We start from the raw sequence: 16,498 nt of genomic DNA, 5'->3' as shown, positions 1-16,498 counted from the left end.
CACCATGTTTTGTCTCACAATCTTGAGTGGTATTGATAGCATTAAAAAAAACCTACATTCATATTAGTAGATTAAAACATTACAACTGGTAGTAGTTTATGTTTATTTCTTTTAAAAATTATTTTTATTTTAAAGTAATGAATTAAATGCTTTCAAGTCATATATTTCCTTTTAAAAATTTTTTAAAAATACTTTTATTTATTTTTGAGAGAGAGACATAGCACAGTGGCAAAGGGGGAGAGGGAGACACTGAATCTGAAGTAGGCTCCAGGCTCTGAGCTGCCAGCACAGAGCCTGATGTAGGGCTTGAACCCATGAACAACAAGATCGTGAGCCGACGTCAAATGCTTAACTGGAGGCATCCAGGCACCCCTCACGTCACATATTTTCTAAAAGTTTTTTTAATATAAATTGCAGTCCCCTCCACTTTTTCTATGTCCCAACCTTGTCCCTAAAATATTTTAATTCTTCTGGCTGTTCCTTCTACTTATCTCAATATTCTAAAATAATTGACTTGCATTACTATTTCTTCAATCTTCAATTTCAGATACTATCACTTTATTTTTGTTATGGCAATTAAGTCCACCCTGCCTCAGTCACACACATAAATAAGCATGTAGACACACACACACACACACACACACACACACAAAATCTTCCCTTTCCCTCATTCTCCCAATATAGTTTAACATTATGTTTTTAGGGACGCCTGGGTGGCTCAGTTGGTTAAGCATCCGACTTCAGCTCAGGTCATGATCTAATGGTTCATGAGTTCAAGCCCTGGATTAGGCTTCATGCTGATAGTGGGAAGCCTGCTTGGGATTCTCTCTCTCCCTCTCTTTCTGCCCCTCCCCACTTACTCTCTCTGTCTCTCTCAAAAAAAAATTAAACATTACTTTTTTAACAGGAAGTCAGGGATTACATTACTTTGTGTGTGTGTGTGTGTGTGTGTATATATATATATATATGATAACATTTTTTTCTCTTACATTTTTCCTGTGGAATTAATTAATCATTGCTTTCCTCCCCCTATTTTCCCAGTTTCACTTGGAATCATTACTACATTTTCCAAATATTCCAACAGATCTTTCAAATGCCTATTGGTAAATGTTTCAGTTGACTGAGCAGAATTCCTTTTTTTATTTGGCCTTGATTGTTTTCTGGAACACCTTCACTCTGCAGGTGTCTGTCCCCTGCTCTGGTTTTCCTAGGTCTCCTGTGCTGTTCAGATTCTTCCTTAGTTAGATTTCATGTCCTTCTCATTTTTCATTTTCTCTCTTGTTTTTCTGATACACATCCCACAGTAGCTTCCTAAGAGGAGGATCTAAAGAGATAAATTTAAAGAACTTGTACACCTGAAAATTAATTTATTTTCACTTCCCATTCTATTGATAATTTTCCTGAGTATAGAATTCTGGATTGAAAATACTTTCCTTCAGAGGTTAAAGGCATTACTTCCCTATTTTATAACATCCCGCATTTTTATTAAGAAATCTGATGGCAGGTGAATTCTATTTTGTTATGTTTGATAATGTTTTCCTCACGCCAAAAGCTTCTAGGACTTCCTCCTCTTCTTTACCGTTTTTAGATTTTCTGATAGGTTTAAGTAGTTTTTAGTTTTATTTTATTCATTTGCTTGATACCCGTGAGCTTTTCTAATCTGATGATGTGTGCCTTTCAGTTCTGGAGATTTTCTTGTCGAATTTATTTGGAATTGTTTTCCCTTTTATATATTTTGTTGGCCTTTCTCTAAGCACTAATGGTGAAACTCCTGGGATCATCCTTTTTCTTTTCTCATATATTCTATTCTTTTCATGTCTTTTTTTCAATTTTCTGGGCAATTCCTCCAGCTTTATTTTTTAAGAAATTAACATACATGCATTAGTTTGTCTGCTTTGTGTCTATTTATTGTAAGCCCTTTTATTTCTGTTTGTTTCCCTCATTGATATTGCTTCTCCTCTCAGAGGACCTGCACCATGGCACATTTATATTTAGGTATCAATTTACATTTGGTACTCTTCTCACCTTCATGTTTGAATGACATCAACGTCAGAGCTGATAGAAGGAGGGAAAAATAAAACACAAATGTGAAGTGCTAAAAAAGAGCAAGTCAGAGCAGTGTACGTGTTGCTGAGTTATGAGTGTTCAAACTTCCCTCTTTTATGTAGTTATCACTTCTTCACATTCATAAAAATGGATTTTCCTGACAGTTTAAAAGTTAAAACATAAGAATTCATACATAATTCAAAATACATAGGAGTTTGTTACAGAATTCAGTTGCTGAAATAAGAAAAATAAAAAGAACCTAGCTGTCCCACTAATTCTATGACTAAATCATACCAAAACAAATCAAAACAGAAACATCTCCCAATGGCGGGGAAGGCTATTTTCCACGATCTTCTTGGGGACTTGAAAACACTTACACGCCCTTGCCATTTCATTCCAATTCTGAGTCTTTTTTTTTTTTTTTCCCAGAACACTAATCAACAAGCAGACTCAAAACACTAAGAGAAGGAGGACAAGGTATGATACGGGAACATCAAGCTTAGACTGGAAATTGAACCGATGGCCGTGTCTTTCTATATGTGTTGGTTTCAAGGTTCATAGCAAAAGGGTTGCCCCTGAGGTAAAGCCCAGCCATTGACTCCACCTTGTACTCGAGGAGCCACCTGGCCATAAATGCGGAGACTCCAAATGCCACACATTTATTTACTGCAGAGTGAGACCCGTGTTGCAAACCTTGTTTGGAAGTCAGCCAAACCCTGTTGTGAAATTGCCCCAGCACCAGACGTACAGATCCGAGAACTCTGCCATTTCTGATGGCCACCGTAGGGACTCCACTTGGAGTAAGGTCTCACACATGCGCCGGGTGAAGAGCAGTGAAGGAAGTGGGTTCAGTAATCACTTTTCCAAAGACAGAGGTAGTATTTTAAACTACTCTAAAGGGCATAACCGGATTGAAATTGAGGGGAGGAAAACAAACAAACAAATACAAAAAAAATCCATTACTCTAATAATTCAGAACCAACTAGGCCACTTCCATTGTTCCCCTTCTCATTTTGGGATGAATATTCTATCTCTCATCTCTTGTTCTATTATTTTATACCCCCACCTTTTCTTCTTTCCTTTTTTATACTTTTTTTTCTTTAAGCTTTTCCTCCTCTCGTTTTCTGTTTATGTCTCCCCATCTATCCGCCTCTCTCTCCTTGATTGATTTCCTTTATGTTTCATTCCATCGCTGCCATAACATTGATATAAAGATCCGATATAAGGATCCTCTATCACTCTTTCCTATCTTGTTTGCTCCTGTCACTAAGGTAACAAAAGAGCTGTGCAAACAAAACACAGCATGATCTGAACCTCATAGTGTTTTCTTTTCTGATCTTGGAGAGCACCCTTCTAGAATGTGAAAGCAGTATGTATTCTGGAGTCCCTCACTTTGTGAAGAGAAATCTGGAAGATGAAAAAGGTGGGGCTTTCTTGCAGGTTTCTTGTGCAGAGCCACTCTGATTCCAGCTCCTGCCGGAATAAGAAGAAGACACATGGCAGTCCATAGAGGTTTTCCCGGAAAAGACCTATAGTCACATTGTAGCATCCCTGGAAGCAGCGGTAGTGCCATCAGGTGATGGCAGTTTGTGTGCCGGGAAATAGCTGTGTCTACATGTGCATCCATGTGCCTGTAATTCTCAGTGCTTGTGTGTATGTGTGTGTTTGCATGTGTGTGCATATGCCTGTGTGTGTCAGTTTTGTATGCGGTTTCCCTAGATGTATATATAATCCCCTAAACCTTGCAATTAATGGTGTCAACTATCTCAATAAAAAATCCCATCACCGTTACATCATGAGTGTTTATGCAGGTAAAAGTGCATCAAACAGTACAATTGAAATGTGTTCATTATACGCCCAACACATGTCAATGTACCAGGAAAACAAATCTCTCATCACACGATATCTGTCACAGAGTCAGAGACAATAGGACCTCACCTCCTGGTAGGTGTCACGGCATGACTGGTCACAATATGTCACTCTTGCCATTTTCCTCACACAAAACACCCTTCATCTGAGGCTCCACAATGAGTCCTCCCAAGTCACTCAAGTCACATTGGGTACATTAAGGTGGAGAAAGAGAATCTCACCAGTGTGATGGGAGAATCCCCACTTACATTTGTGTCCATCTGCCAGTGGAAAGAGGGGCTTGATGTAGTGTGAAGAAGGCTTTTGCAAGTAAACAATTTAAGGTAGCTATCCTAAGACAGTATAAATATAAACAGTGCCAAATTATGATTTGAGTTCCCTTTAGAGGCTAAATCTTGTGAATTGTGAAGTACCCAACCGCTACTTTTCTCAAGGTTCCACTTGTAGTACATCACTTTTAGCCCCATCACAGAAACAAACGAACACAGCATAGTAACATATTCACATCTGAGAACAGGAAACTGAGGAATGGAGCCCTCTCCGGTCTCTCTCAAGTATGTGTAGATTCTTATTGTGATGTCAACCCTGGCCATCACGTGTGGTGACTCTGCTTTATGGCATTTATATTAGTGTCCCTGCTAAATATCAGGACTGGCCCACCAAACCTGGCTGTGGGCCCTTTTCAGTGCAAACCAAAGCTCAACATCTTCCTAAGTCCATTTTGAATGCATGAGATTTGTTGGGCAGCTGGTGAGTAGGGAGAGCGGGAAGTTGACTATGGGTAAAGTATGATGAATTTTTCTATGGTCTTCTGCTAGCAAGATGCCAACCTTACTCTCTCATTCTCTGCATTTCCCAGAAAATTGCTGTAGCAATGAAGCACAAGATGTGCCACCCAGGACAACCACATCCATAAAGAAAGGAGACCTCTTCTGGTTGCACATCAGGATGCAACCTCTTCTTGTACCAGAGGAAGGTACCGTGGAAATTTACTCACTAAGTTAAGAATAATTTTTTTTCATTCATTGTCCTGTACTATCAGAACAGTATAAAATGTCGAGGCAGGTGTTTCCGTGATTTTGAGGCTACAAATTTAAATTCCTTAAGTCAATCATAGTACAATAACTATAGTAATTAAGAAGCATTTCTATATCAACACAGGATCCATGTTGAATAGTACACAAGTGTCTAGTATCGCGTTAGCTACCTTTTGAACAGAGCTCAATATCGATCTCCCCGTGAAAGAGTGTTTCCAGATTTTTTGACAATAGTAGACATGATTGACAAAGGTTCACTTAACATAAGGTTAAGGGAAATGTTGAGGTTGTTTTCGGTTAACGTGTGTCCCTAGGAAAGTCATCTCAGTGACAGAATTGACACTGGATATGTGGATACTGCCAGTACTCCCTCCCTCTAGGTACCCAGCAGCCCAGATGCATGACAGGTACTCTACAAACAGGAGAGATCAGGGATTGTTTGAGTGGTGCCAGGAAATCACCTATCTTTCCTTATATTTGAGAACAGTATAATTGTGGAGGTTGTCAGAAGAATGGAAATGGAGTATATCTGGGAAGGGAGGAGGAAGGGGAATACAAAGTGTGAGTTGCAAGGAGGGACCTAGGCAAAGTCCTGCACAGTCATGGGGACAGTGAGCGCCTGGAGGATGGGCAGGATGACACAGGCTTCATTCCTCATCATGGAGATAATCTGAGATGGTACAAATGAGTGTTAGATAGGAGACACACTCCTCCCCTGAAGTTTCAAGGGCTTGAGGTCTGGAGGACTCAGAACTGAAGACCCATCACCCTTTAGCCAGGATCCATCATTCCAAGAGCAGAGGGCCACAGGTTCTCACCTCCACTAACTCTTCCCTGCCCTTTTCAACAGCCATCCAAACATGGTTGATGCCCTGTCCAAAGGAAGGCAACTCCAAGGATGGCAAGGATTCAGACGAAAGGAGCAATGTGCTGCCTGTAATTCATCTCCTCCTCCGTGTCTTGCACAAACTCTCTTCTGCCATCCATAAACAACGCTTTGGAGCCCTCCCCATTCAATCCTTTTATAATCCCCATGTTGATATACCTGGCTTCATGCAGGCAGTGATGACTTGCATATGTAGCTTGTATGCAACCTCTCTGCAGAACCCCTCAGTCCCTTTCTTAGTGTCCCTCTGGACACTTAGTGTCAGCATGTTACTGCAGCACGAAGTCTGGAGAAAATGTCCCAAATGGCCCAGAAGGGAGGGGGTGAAGGAGTCAGCAGGGCTGAGCCCAACTTGTTGGACCTGTCTCAGGAAGTGGGGATCTACCTGGGTTCCGTCACTGTGTGTTTCCTGCCTGAATGAATCTTTTCATGCTAGCTTCAGTTCTTCCCTCCATCTCTCAAGAAGCACTCCTTTGCTCAACTTACGATTAAAAGCAGGGTAAGCAGGTGCTGTCACCAGAGGAGCAAATGCAAATGTGGTGAATTTGTCATGAAAAGGGTAAGGAAACCTGGGCACACATTCTCCATCTCTGCATAGCTTACATGGCAATTCAGGAAACCCAGCCAAAACCTGGGATGCTGCCAGGGCTTGTGACCACAAAGAGGAGACAAGATTAATGCCATAATCCCTGTAGACCCTGAAGGATATCCTGAGCACATTCCCCGAGGAACCTCAATCTAATCTATACAAGGCCATGAAATCCTGGGCTATCATTCCACCAGCAGCTGCTGAACTTCGAAGGAGTGCTGTGGTTGCCAGTAAGGGACCTGGGGGGGGGGGCAGGAATCCAGGAGACATATGCACTGTATTCTAGGAAAAGAGAGTCCCAGGAGTTGTTCATCATCTCACTCTGCAGGACCCAGCCCTGTCCTGCTATCCTACTCAAGTGATCCAAGAGCTTCCCCTGGACATCACTAGTGGGGATGAGACATTGGGCATTTTTTGATCATCCCCTTCAAACATCCAGGAGTTGAGGGAACATGACAGAGTCCCTGAAGCTCATGTGAGGAGGACCCCTCAACTCGCCTAGCTGTGCATCACTGGGAGCACTGAGTAGATGCAGTCTCAATGGGGAGGGGGCTTGTAGGATCCCTACCTGATTGGGAGACTGCAATGTCCTCGGGTCCCCTAAACCTCCAGTAATGCTGTGGGAGATACGGGGTCACCTCAGAGTACCACTTCCAAGTATGAGTTTCAGGATCTGTAGATGCTGCCTCATCTGTAGTCAAGTCGATCAGGGAAGTCCACAGTGTCTGTTCCCCACACAGTCACATCAGTGTGTAAAGTCACATCCATGTGAGATAGGAGCAAATATCACCACCGCGTGTCCCACAACACTCACATGTGCCAGGGTCCTTGACAGAGCAGGGGATGTTGACAGCCTTCAAATAGAGTATGAATAGGACATCAAGCAGTGGAAGGACTCAGCAGTCAAAAAATTAGGGCAATCAGGGAAGGGGCCCGAAGACCCTGGGATGTAGCCTTCATTCAGCCCAGGGCCCAAACGTGGAAGGTTCTCTTCCTTCATGCCAGCCATGGATTCTATAGGGAAACTTCCACTCCAAGACCTCAAAAGGCATGTTCCAAAATAAACCCTAGACCAGTTGTCAGATCTGCCCGAAACAGCATGCCACACAAGCTCATACAGCTCCACCTAATGTTTTCTGCAGCTGCAAAAGAAAATAGCTGGACCATGTCCACGATGCTCCAGATGCCACAGATTTCAGAGAAAGTGAACCAGGAGTGTCCTCGGTCCCCAGCCAACAGCTTTGAAGGTGGCCTAGAAGAACCAGATGAAGACAATACCTAAATAAAATTGGAAAAGAAACAATGCTGGAGGAACTCCTCTCCTGCACCCGAATCTTCTGGGCCATACAAATAGAAGATGTTTGGGGTTGCAATGAGCAGAGAAGACTGTGACTCCTGGGGACAAGGGGACCCAGCAAGATGGCCACCACACCCTGGTTGGTTTTCCAGGCACCGCTGACGACTGACACTATGAGGAGGAAGCAGCACTCCAGACCATCAATAGTGCCCTGTGGGGTGAGTGTGTGCCCATCTGGAAGCATGGGGCTGAGCAGCTTTCCAGGGTTTCCCCTTGCCTGCTGCAGGGCTGCTCCTGCTCCTGCTGTCTCTCCAGTCCCCAGCGGGAATGTGCAGAAGGAGAGATGCAGGAAAATGCAAGTCTGCCATGGTCAATGGCCACCCTGGAATGTGCTTTAGGGGCAACCTGGCTGTATCCTTTGTGTCAAAGGACACCTGACTCAACTGGACCCCTCTCCTCCCTGATATATCTGCTTCCAGACATCTTTTCACACTCACTGTCCTCAGCCCCTTACACCCAGATGGCCCCTGCTGACTTCCAGATACAAAGCCAAGCCAGCAAGTCTTGGGCAGCACCACACAGGTAACTTTTGTTGATTCATCACCTATTACTTCTCCCTTGGGCACAGGCACCAGCACCCAGCCAGGCTTTGCTGCCACCCAGCTAGATGTCCCTGTGGCACAACCCCTGGATCACTCCTATTGCCTCCATGCAGAAGACTGTGACCAGTGCTGGGCTGAACATTGCCAGCAGCACCACAAAACAGGCCCACTTCAGTCTGGGGGTTTCGGAAGCACCAATAGGTTTAGGGAGGAGAGGCTGCCCCACATCTGAATTCTAACTGTGGAGCACTCATCACCAGAACATTACCACGCGTGGCCCCAAGTATCACACTGCAATTTGGGACCTGAACACTTAGGACCCCCTCGCCAGAGACTCCAGTGGCAACCACGAGACCCAACATTAAGGAAAACCAAGAATTTGGAGACATTACCCAACGCTCACATTCCCAGTGCCTTGTTCACCAGAGTCCCCAGACATAAAGCTGGGGGCCCAGCACCACTGTCTGGAAGACTCTCTTTAGAGCTGTTTGTCCAGCGTCTACTCTTAGCATCCCTGCCCCAGTGGTAACCACAGTGAGGAGGGCCTTACCAAGAGTACCCATCATTACCTGTCCAGGGCTTGCTTAGACACAAAATGCTGAGTTATGCACCATGACCTTTCTCTCCAGGGAAGCACCCACTTCCTTGGGTCTAAGAGTAGAATGCTGGCCTTGAGAACCACTGTCCTTAGAATTTTCCAATGTCCACCTTCCTCCCAGGCTGGACCACAGGTGAACCTTGTTTCCATTTGAAATGCGTCTCTACCACTGACCTCTGTGGCCCTGGATCAAACTAGAGGCCCACAGCACAGCATGCTTGAAAGTGGGTGGTTTGAGGCTGCTGTTCAATTTTTGTCGTTGGAGCCCTCAGCATAGTAGACAGAGAACCAGGTTCCCTTTTCTCACAGTCCTGGATCTGGAACTCTCCCGCGGCCTATATTGCACTCCTGCCCTCTGCCTGTGTTCTTCCCAGGACCCTCGTAACTTCTCCATATTTGTCATAAAGCCTGCCTCTTGTTCATCTGCAGAATTCTCCTGTGAGTGTGCTCTGTAGATCAAGTGTGGAAAATCATGAGGAGCAACATGAGAGAAAGACCTGATTCAAATCTCCTGAGACTCAACTAATGGATTAGAGAAAGTAGCAATCCTTGATGGTTAGGATGGACACCTGAGTTTTAAAAGTGTGGTTGGAGTTTAAGGATAACACTTGGAATATACCAAAAGCGCAAAGGAGGAATAAACAAGGACAGTCATCCATGCTTGTTGAAATTGCTACCACTAAAACACCACTCTGACGAATCTCTTCTACCATTACTAGTTGTCACCAGGAGTCCACACTAAATTACTCAAGAGTCCAAGACTAAAAGCCTCCTCTATGTAACACTTTCATTTTTTAAACATTGTTGCTTGAAAGTCCTAGGCATAGCACCTATGTACACCTTTATCTACATACTGTGGGCCTGGTGGGAAGCATTCTTGCCAGGGAAAAGAAGGAAAACTTTGATTCTAGCCTGCCACATATGCCCATGCGATTTGTGACATCCTGATTTGAATATCAGGACTCTCTCTGTTCCTCTCTTCCTTTCTGCAACTTTAGGGATGAAAGGGAGCCATTCGAGCAGGAACCAAACTAAAATTAGTCAGGTTTTTAATAAAAAAGAAGAAATACTTCTAATTTGTGGTCTGATATGTATGTAGCTGAGACATCATCACTCCCATGCTCACCACAAGAGAAATGCAGAACAACCTGAAAATAAACAATTCCTAAAATTTACAAAGAACTGATCTCACAGGGCAAACTATCATTGTAATAATTGGAGAATTATTGGAGAATAATTGGAGAATAGGTGAACACAGAAGAGTCAGAGATTCAGGAGCAGAGGCTTCTGCAGGAGCAGGGATCTGGGCTGCAACACTTCCACTCTGAATGATGAATTTCTGAAGGCTCAGTGTGCACAAGCTGCAAAGGGCAAATTTCCAGGGGCCCAGAGGGTGGGGCCTCCACACTTCCATGGTTTACCTCCAGTACCCCTCCACATTCTCAAGGTGAAAGTCAAAGAAAAATCCTTCAAACTTTGGACCAGGGAGAAGAGACTCAACCATTCCAAAACACACCCAGTGCCCTCTGTTCCCTTTAAGGAAGCCTTCATTCAAAGAAAGTGTCTCAGCAGAGCACTCACCTTGGGTGCGACAGGAGCATAAGTGGCCTGGGGAAAGGGAATGCCCAAATCTAGTCACTCCAGTTCCCATGCAGAGGAAGGGACTCAACTCCCTCTTGAATTCTCTCACCCCATGGGAAGGAGGATTCTGAGAAGCACTGTCACTGTCAAATCCCAAGGACACAGGCTCACTGAAAGACTGAGGTCTCATCATAGAACAATACACCCCCTCCCCTATACATTTCTGCTGCATGAATAAGGATTTTAAAAATCCTGTATCAAAAGGGGATTTTACCTGAAGAACTCCAAGTCTCAGATGTTATTGAAGATGTATCAAAGGAAACCCAAAGCACACAGGAGAGACAAAATAAATAACAGCAAAAATCCTTCAAATAAACAAACAAACAAACAAACAAACAAAAAACAAAGGAAATGGTAGCTTAGATATCTATCCTAGCAGCGAACTGAGAACATAGTTTAACTCCTAGAATATAAAAAACTCAACTGAGACCAACTTATTTGAGTTGGTTTTGCCCAACACCTTATGTTCAGCTTTTAATAAAAAAAATTACAATGCTTATTAAAAGTCAAAAGACAACAGTTTGAAGAGACAGAGCAAGCACCATAATCAGATTCAGATTATGACAGAGAGTAGGGAGTTATTAGGCTATGGATTTAACATATAATTAAAACCTTAAGGGCTGCAATGGGAAAGGTGTAATTAGCCATGTGAGCAGAGAGATGAAAATTCTACTGAATGTAAAGTAAATGGTGGGAATAAACACTATATTAGAAACAAAGAATACTTTAGATATGTTCATGGATAGCTGGGGACAGGAATGAAGAAAGGATCTGTGAGTTGAAGCCATGCCACTGGAATCTTTACAAACTAAAGAAGAAAATAATGACAGAAGGAAATGTAAAGGAACATCCAGGAACTATAGGACATTGTAAAAATTGTAACATCTGTATAAGGAAAACAGGAAAGGAAGGATGGGAGGGAGTGAGGAATGTGGCAGGAAGGAAGGAAGGAAGGGGAACAGAAAATATTTCAAGCAATTAGGGCTGACAAATTCAACATGTATGAAACCACAGATCCAGGAATGTCAGAGCAAGAGAAATACCAAGTGATCAATACCTTTGTAAAGCATTTGCAAAGGGCAGTAAATCAAGACAAAAAGGAAAAAAAAAAAAAGCTTGAAAGGAGACAGAGGGGAAAAGTCCTATGTGTAGAAGAACCCGTATGAGTTATTCTGGATTTATCTTCAACAACCATGCAAGCAGGAAGAGAGTGGGATTAAAGTGTAGAAAGAAAAAATTAATTAGATGAATTCTGAATCAAATACATTTCTCCTTCAATACCGCTGCAGACATAAAGTCTTTCTAATATAAATAGAAATTGGAATTGCCAACATTAAATGTTCCTTACAAGGTATCTTAAAGAGGGTATTCAGAGGGAAGAATAACATATATGTCAGCAACTTGACTCCACACAAAGAAAGGGTTTTAGAGAAAGGAAGAAATGAAGGTAAAATTGTCCTTAGGGTCTTATTTTTCTTCTTTTAAGCTGATTTAAAGACTCATTTCTTAATATAATAATTGCAAAAATAATTTTGATGATAGTTTATAAATAATGAAAATATATAACAAATTTTGTTCAGTGATGGGATAGAGGAATTGAAAGAATTCTCTTTTAAAAGTACTTGTTGCCCTAACCATGAAGAAATAGTGTCGCTGGATGAAGGAGGAGGGAGAGAAGGAGGAAAAAAAGAAGAAAAAGAAGCAGCAGCAGCAGGAAGAGAAATTTCAAACGTTTTCCTCTAAATGGAAATGAAAACATACAACTGAAAGTGTGTCTGAAATGAAGTGAAAGCAGTTTTTAAGAAGAAATTCACTGCACTGAAGGCATGTATTAGAAAGAAGACTGATCTGCACCAATAATCTTAGGAAAAGAAGAACAACATAAACCCAAAGCAAACAGAAGAAAGAAGTAACAATTACTGTAGAAGTTCAATGAAGTTAAAAATGGGAAGACAATAGAAAAATCAAGAAAACAAAGCTAGGTCTTAGAAATGAAATGAGAACAAACAAAAATTAGTAATAAATAAAAACTTGGTCGTGGAAATGACATATTCCCTGATGAAATCTGTCGGATCTATACCAAAGCTGAACATACTCGAAATTTCCCCCTTTCCCATGTGACCTTTAGTTTCTACAACCACACTGCAGACATGGATATGTGATAATGCTTAAATAACTTTTGAGTAGGACTCCAGTATCTATACATTAGACCTCACTAAAAGGTAAAACTTTAGTGATTCAAAGGACACCCCACACTCTAGAGAAAACTTTACAGTTCATAGAGCTAATGAGAAACATTGTTAGTGTACATTACAGCTCATTTATAAGAAGATAAGGAACTCCATTTAAACATGGACAAATGAGTGCCAAAGACTGTTCTCTGCAGAAGGTATTCAGAACACCATTAAGGACAGGAAAACGTGTCCAACAACCCTCGTCATCAAAAGCCCAGAAACCAAAACCGCCATATATCCTTTCATAGCCACAGTATAGCTATAACCAAAAAGACATGCTGAGACTGTCAGTGAAACGATGGAGAAATTGAAACCCTCTCACCTGGCTGGGTGGAATGGAAAATTGTAGTCACACTGGAAAACAGTCTTGCAGGTATTCAAATAGGGACATAGGGACTTAACTTTGGACCCAGCAATTGCACTTCTCTAAACAAATGAAAGATATGTCCACACAAAAACTTGTCTATGAATGTTCACAGAAGCTTTATTCACAATAACCCCAAAGTGCTAACAGCAGCAAATGTTCATCAACTGAGGCATGAATAAACTGTCCTGTATCTGCACAATGAAATATTATTCAGCAAAGAGGGAATGAAGTGCTGACCTATGTTACAACACAGGCAGACCTTTTCAAAGGTTCAGAATTTTATAAAACATTTTTAATAATAGTCTTTGTGAAAATATAGAGCCTCTCAAACTTCTAGAATCAACTTTATCTTATACAGTGCACATTTTTTCATTGTAGACTACCAGCAGATTACTTATGCAATACAGAAACACATGACTTGTTTTCATGTCAGAATTTTTTTCTTGCCTGCACCAGAATTTGGAGTTCTATGAAGACAAGATTGTATATTTGACACTGTCATCCTCATAAACAGTCCCGTTTCTGAAGTAGTGGAAGGTACCATGAAACAGACATTACTCAGTGAAAATTTGATAAATGAGTGAATAACGTGATTTAGGTGCTCCTACTCCTGCATGGCACGTTCACACCATTGATTCCTCAGTCCGATTTTCCCTTGAGGATCAGAAAGCTGTTATAGACTTTCTCCCTCATTCTCCCAGGTGTATATGTGTGTAGACAACCCAAAATGTTGCAGGCAACATCCTATGTTTTAGAGACCCCTTGAATACCATGTCTCACCCATTCAACTTAAACAGACCTCAGGGATATAATAAATGTTTTGACCAACGAGGAAAAAGGAATTGATCTGAAAACAAGCCAGAACTCATCTTAGAGTTCCTACATTCTCCCTACGTTAGCATTCTTGCAGGTGTAACTTACAAAACAGAAACTCTGTGTTAATCATTGTCCTAGCACTTTCTTTTAAAAGACCATTCATATAGAGCAAAGAGTAGATGTCTGCAGAGTCCAATTCCAAATGGATCTCTGAGTGGAAGTGCTTTGTCTTTGCAGGAATGACCATATGTACCCATTGCTGTTCTAAGATGGAACTGGAAATGGGACCCTTTCCAGTTCTGCAATGGTCTTTCACTTTCTCAGTCCTGGAGATATCTATCTTGGCAGGATGGGGTAGGATTTGCTAACACAGTCCAATATAGGGAATGAACCACTGCTTGAGTCACAGAAATGTTAGGGATTTCCCGTCCAGGTACCCACAATTCTCCAGGACTGGCACAATTATTGAAGATGATGTTAACTTACAATTCTCTTTGAAGTTGTGGTGAAAGTCCTAAATAAAAATTTCACAATCATAGAATTAATGAAGCACTGGAGTTTCATCACAGAGCATGTGTTCATTTTTATTCACATTATCATTCATTCTTGTCATGTATCTAGGTATCCGAACACTAATATCATAGTTAACACACATCATATCGGGTTCTACATTTTCAGTTAACATTCAAAGTTATTTCCTAATGGGGCACCTGGGGGGCTAGGTCGGTTAAGTGGCCGACTTCAGCACAGCTTGTGAGTTCGAGCCCCGCGTCAGACTCTGTGCTGACGGCTCAGGGCCTGGATAGAGCCTGCTTCAGATTCTGTGTCTCCCTCTGTCTCTGCCCCTCCCCCTGGTTATGCTCTGTCTCTTAGAAATAAATAAATGTTATTTTTTTAAAAAAAATATGTCAATCTATAGTCTTCTGACTTTTATCATCCCTATTGAAAGGTCATATCTATTGTACCTTTGAAGATTATTGGTCTTTGGTCTATAGCTGTATTTTTAAAAATTTCTCTGCCTTAGTTCTCAGTTCTCCAAGGATAGATATGAATAGGGAGCCTAAAGATTAGAGAAGAGACATCTTTGGGAATCATTAGCATAAAGGGGAAAAGTAGAAGTAATGAGGGGTGAATGTTAGGGACAGTATGAAAAGGAGTAAAGAAAAGGGAAGCTAGGAGATGGAAAGGAAAGAGAAATATATTTAGAAGACAATAAATAAAAGATGGAACCCATAATTGACAAAATGATCAGAGAAGGAGGAAGAGGTTAAGGGTGTCTACTATCTGAGATGCAAGGGAAGAGAGTCACAAAGAAGGGGTCAACAATGTCATGAAAGATAGGGTTCAGTTACATGTCTATAGAGTGCATTGTTTACATGTGGAAAAACAGAAATCACTGGCAAAATTACCTGCTGTTAAATTTAATGTATCAGCTTCCTTTGCTTTGGTAACAAATTACCACAGACTTAGTGGCTTAAAACAATGCCAATTTGTTATGTTACAATTTTAGAGGTAAGAAGCTGGAATTTCAGGGGTGCCTGGGTGGCTCAGATGGTTAAGCATCCAGCTTTGGCTCAGATCATGATCTCACGGCTCCCGGGTTCAAGCCTTGCCTTGGCCTTTGTGCTGACAGTTCAGAGCCTGGAGCCTGCATCAGATTCTGTGTGTCCCTCTCTCTCTGCCCCTCCCGCTCATGTTCTCTCTCTGTCTCTCTCTCTCTCCCTCATTTGTTTGAAATAAACAAAAAAAAATTAGGGGCACCTGGGTGACTCAGTCGATTAAGCTTCCAAATTTGGCTCAGGTCATGATTTCATAGTTCCTGAGTTCCACCCCCACATTGGGCTCTATGTGGACAGCTCAGAGCCTGGAGCCTGCTTCAGACTCTGTGTATCCCTCTCTCTCTGCCCCCCTCCCGCTCACTCTCTCTCTCTCTCTCTCTCAAAAATAAACATTAAAAAACTGTTAAAATTTTTGAGTTCTAATTTCAAAGTGTGGGCAGTGTGACATTCCTTCTGGTAGCTCTGGGGAGAATCTGTTCCCTTGTCTTTTCAGTTTCTAGAAGTCATCTGCATTCTTTGGCTTGTGGCTTCTTCCTCCATCTTCAAGGTCAGGAGCATGGCATCTTCAAACCTGTCTCTCTTTAACCTGTTTCCATCACCATGTCTCATCTGACTCTAACCCTTCATATTTCCTCTTTTAAGAACCTCTGTGATTATGTTGAGCCCACTTAAATAATCCAGCATAATCTTTTCATCTCAAAATCCTTAACTACATAGGAGCAAAGTCACTTTTGCCATGTAAGGTAACATATTCACAGGTTCTAGGAAGTAGGACATGAACTTCTTTGGAGGATCCTTATTCTATCTACCATAATCATGTCACACAACCCGTTATCTGTGTCTCAATTTCCTTATTTGTAACAGGTAAAATTATACTGATCACACTTTGCTACTGAAATAATTCATTTCCATTAAACTGAACCCTGATTCACAGTAGACAGGCATTAATAAACAGTG

At 41.8% G+C, this 16,498-nt stretch overlaps 2 long non-coding RNA genes across 4 annotated transcripts in view; one reads left to right on the top strand and one right to left on the bottom strand.

Moving 5' to 3' along the window:
* The window catches only part of LOC113597191 (uncharacterized), a 60,232-nt gene that overhangs the window by 14,387 nt on the left and 29,347 nt on the right, over positions 1–16,498 (bottom strand). The gene's annotated exons all lie outside the window — the stretch shown is intronic.
* LOC113597190 (uncharacterized) lies at positions 4,366–11,478 on the top strand. The gene is made up of 3 exons (XR_008294784.1): positions 4,366–4,665; positions 4,775–4,891; positions 5,803–11,478. It is a non-coding gene; the product is annotated as an uncharacterized LOC113597190 (long non-coding RNA).

The sequence above is a fragment of the Acinonyx jubatus genome, unplaced genomic scaffold, assembly GCF_027475565.1.
Source record: "Acinonyx jubatus isolate Ajub_Pintada_27869175 unplaced genomic scaffold, VMU_Ajub_asm_v1.0 scaffold_20, whole genome shotgun sequence".
Lineage (NCBI taxonomy): Eukaryota > Metazoa > Chordata > Mammalia > Carnivora > Felidae > Acinonyx > Acinonyx jubatus.
This window is presented reverse-complemented; position numbering and strand designations above follow the sequence as displayed.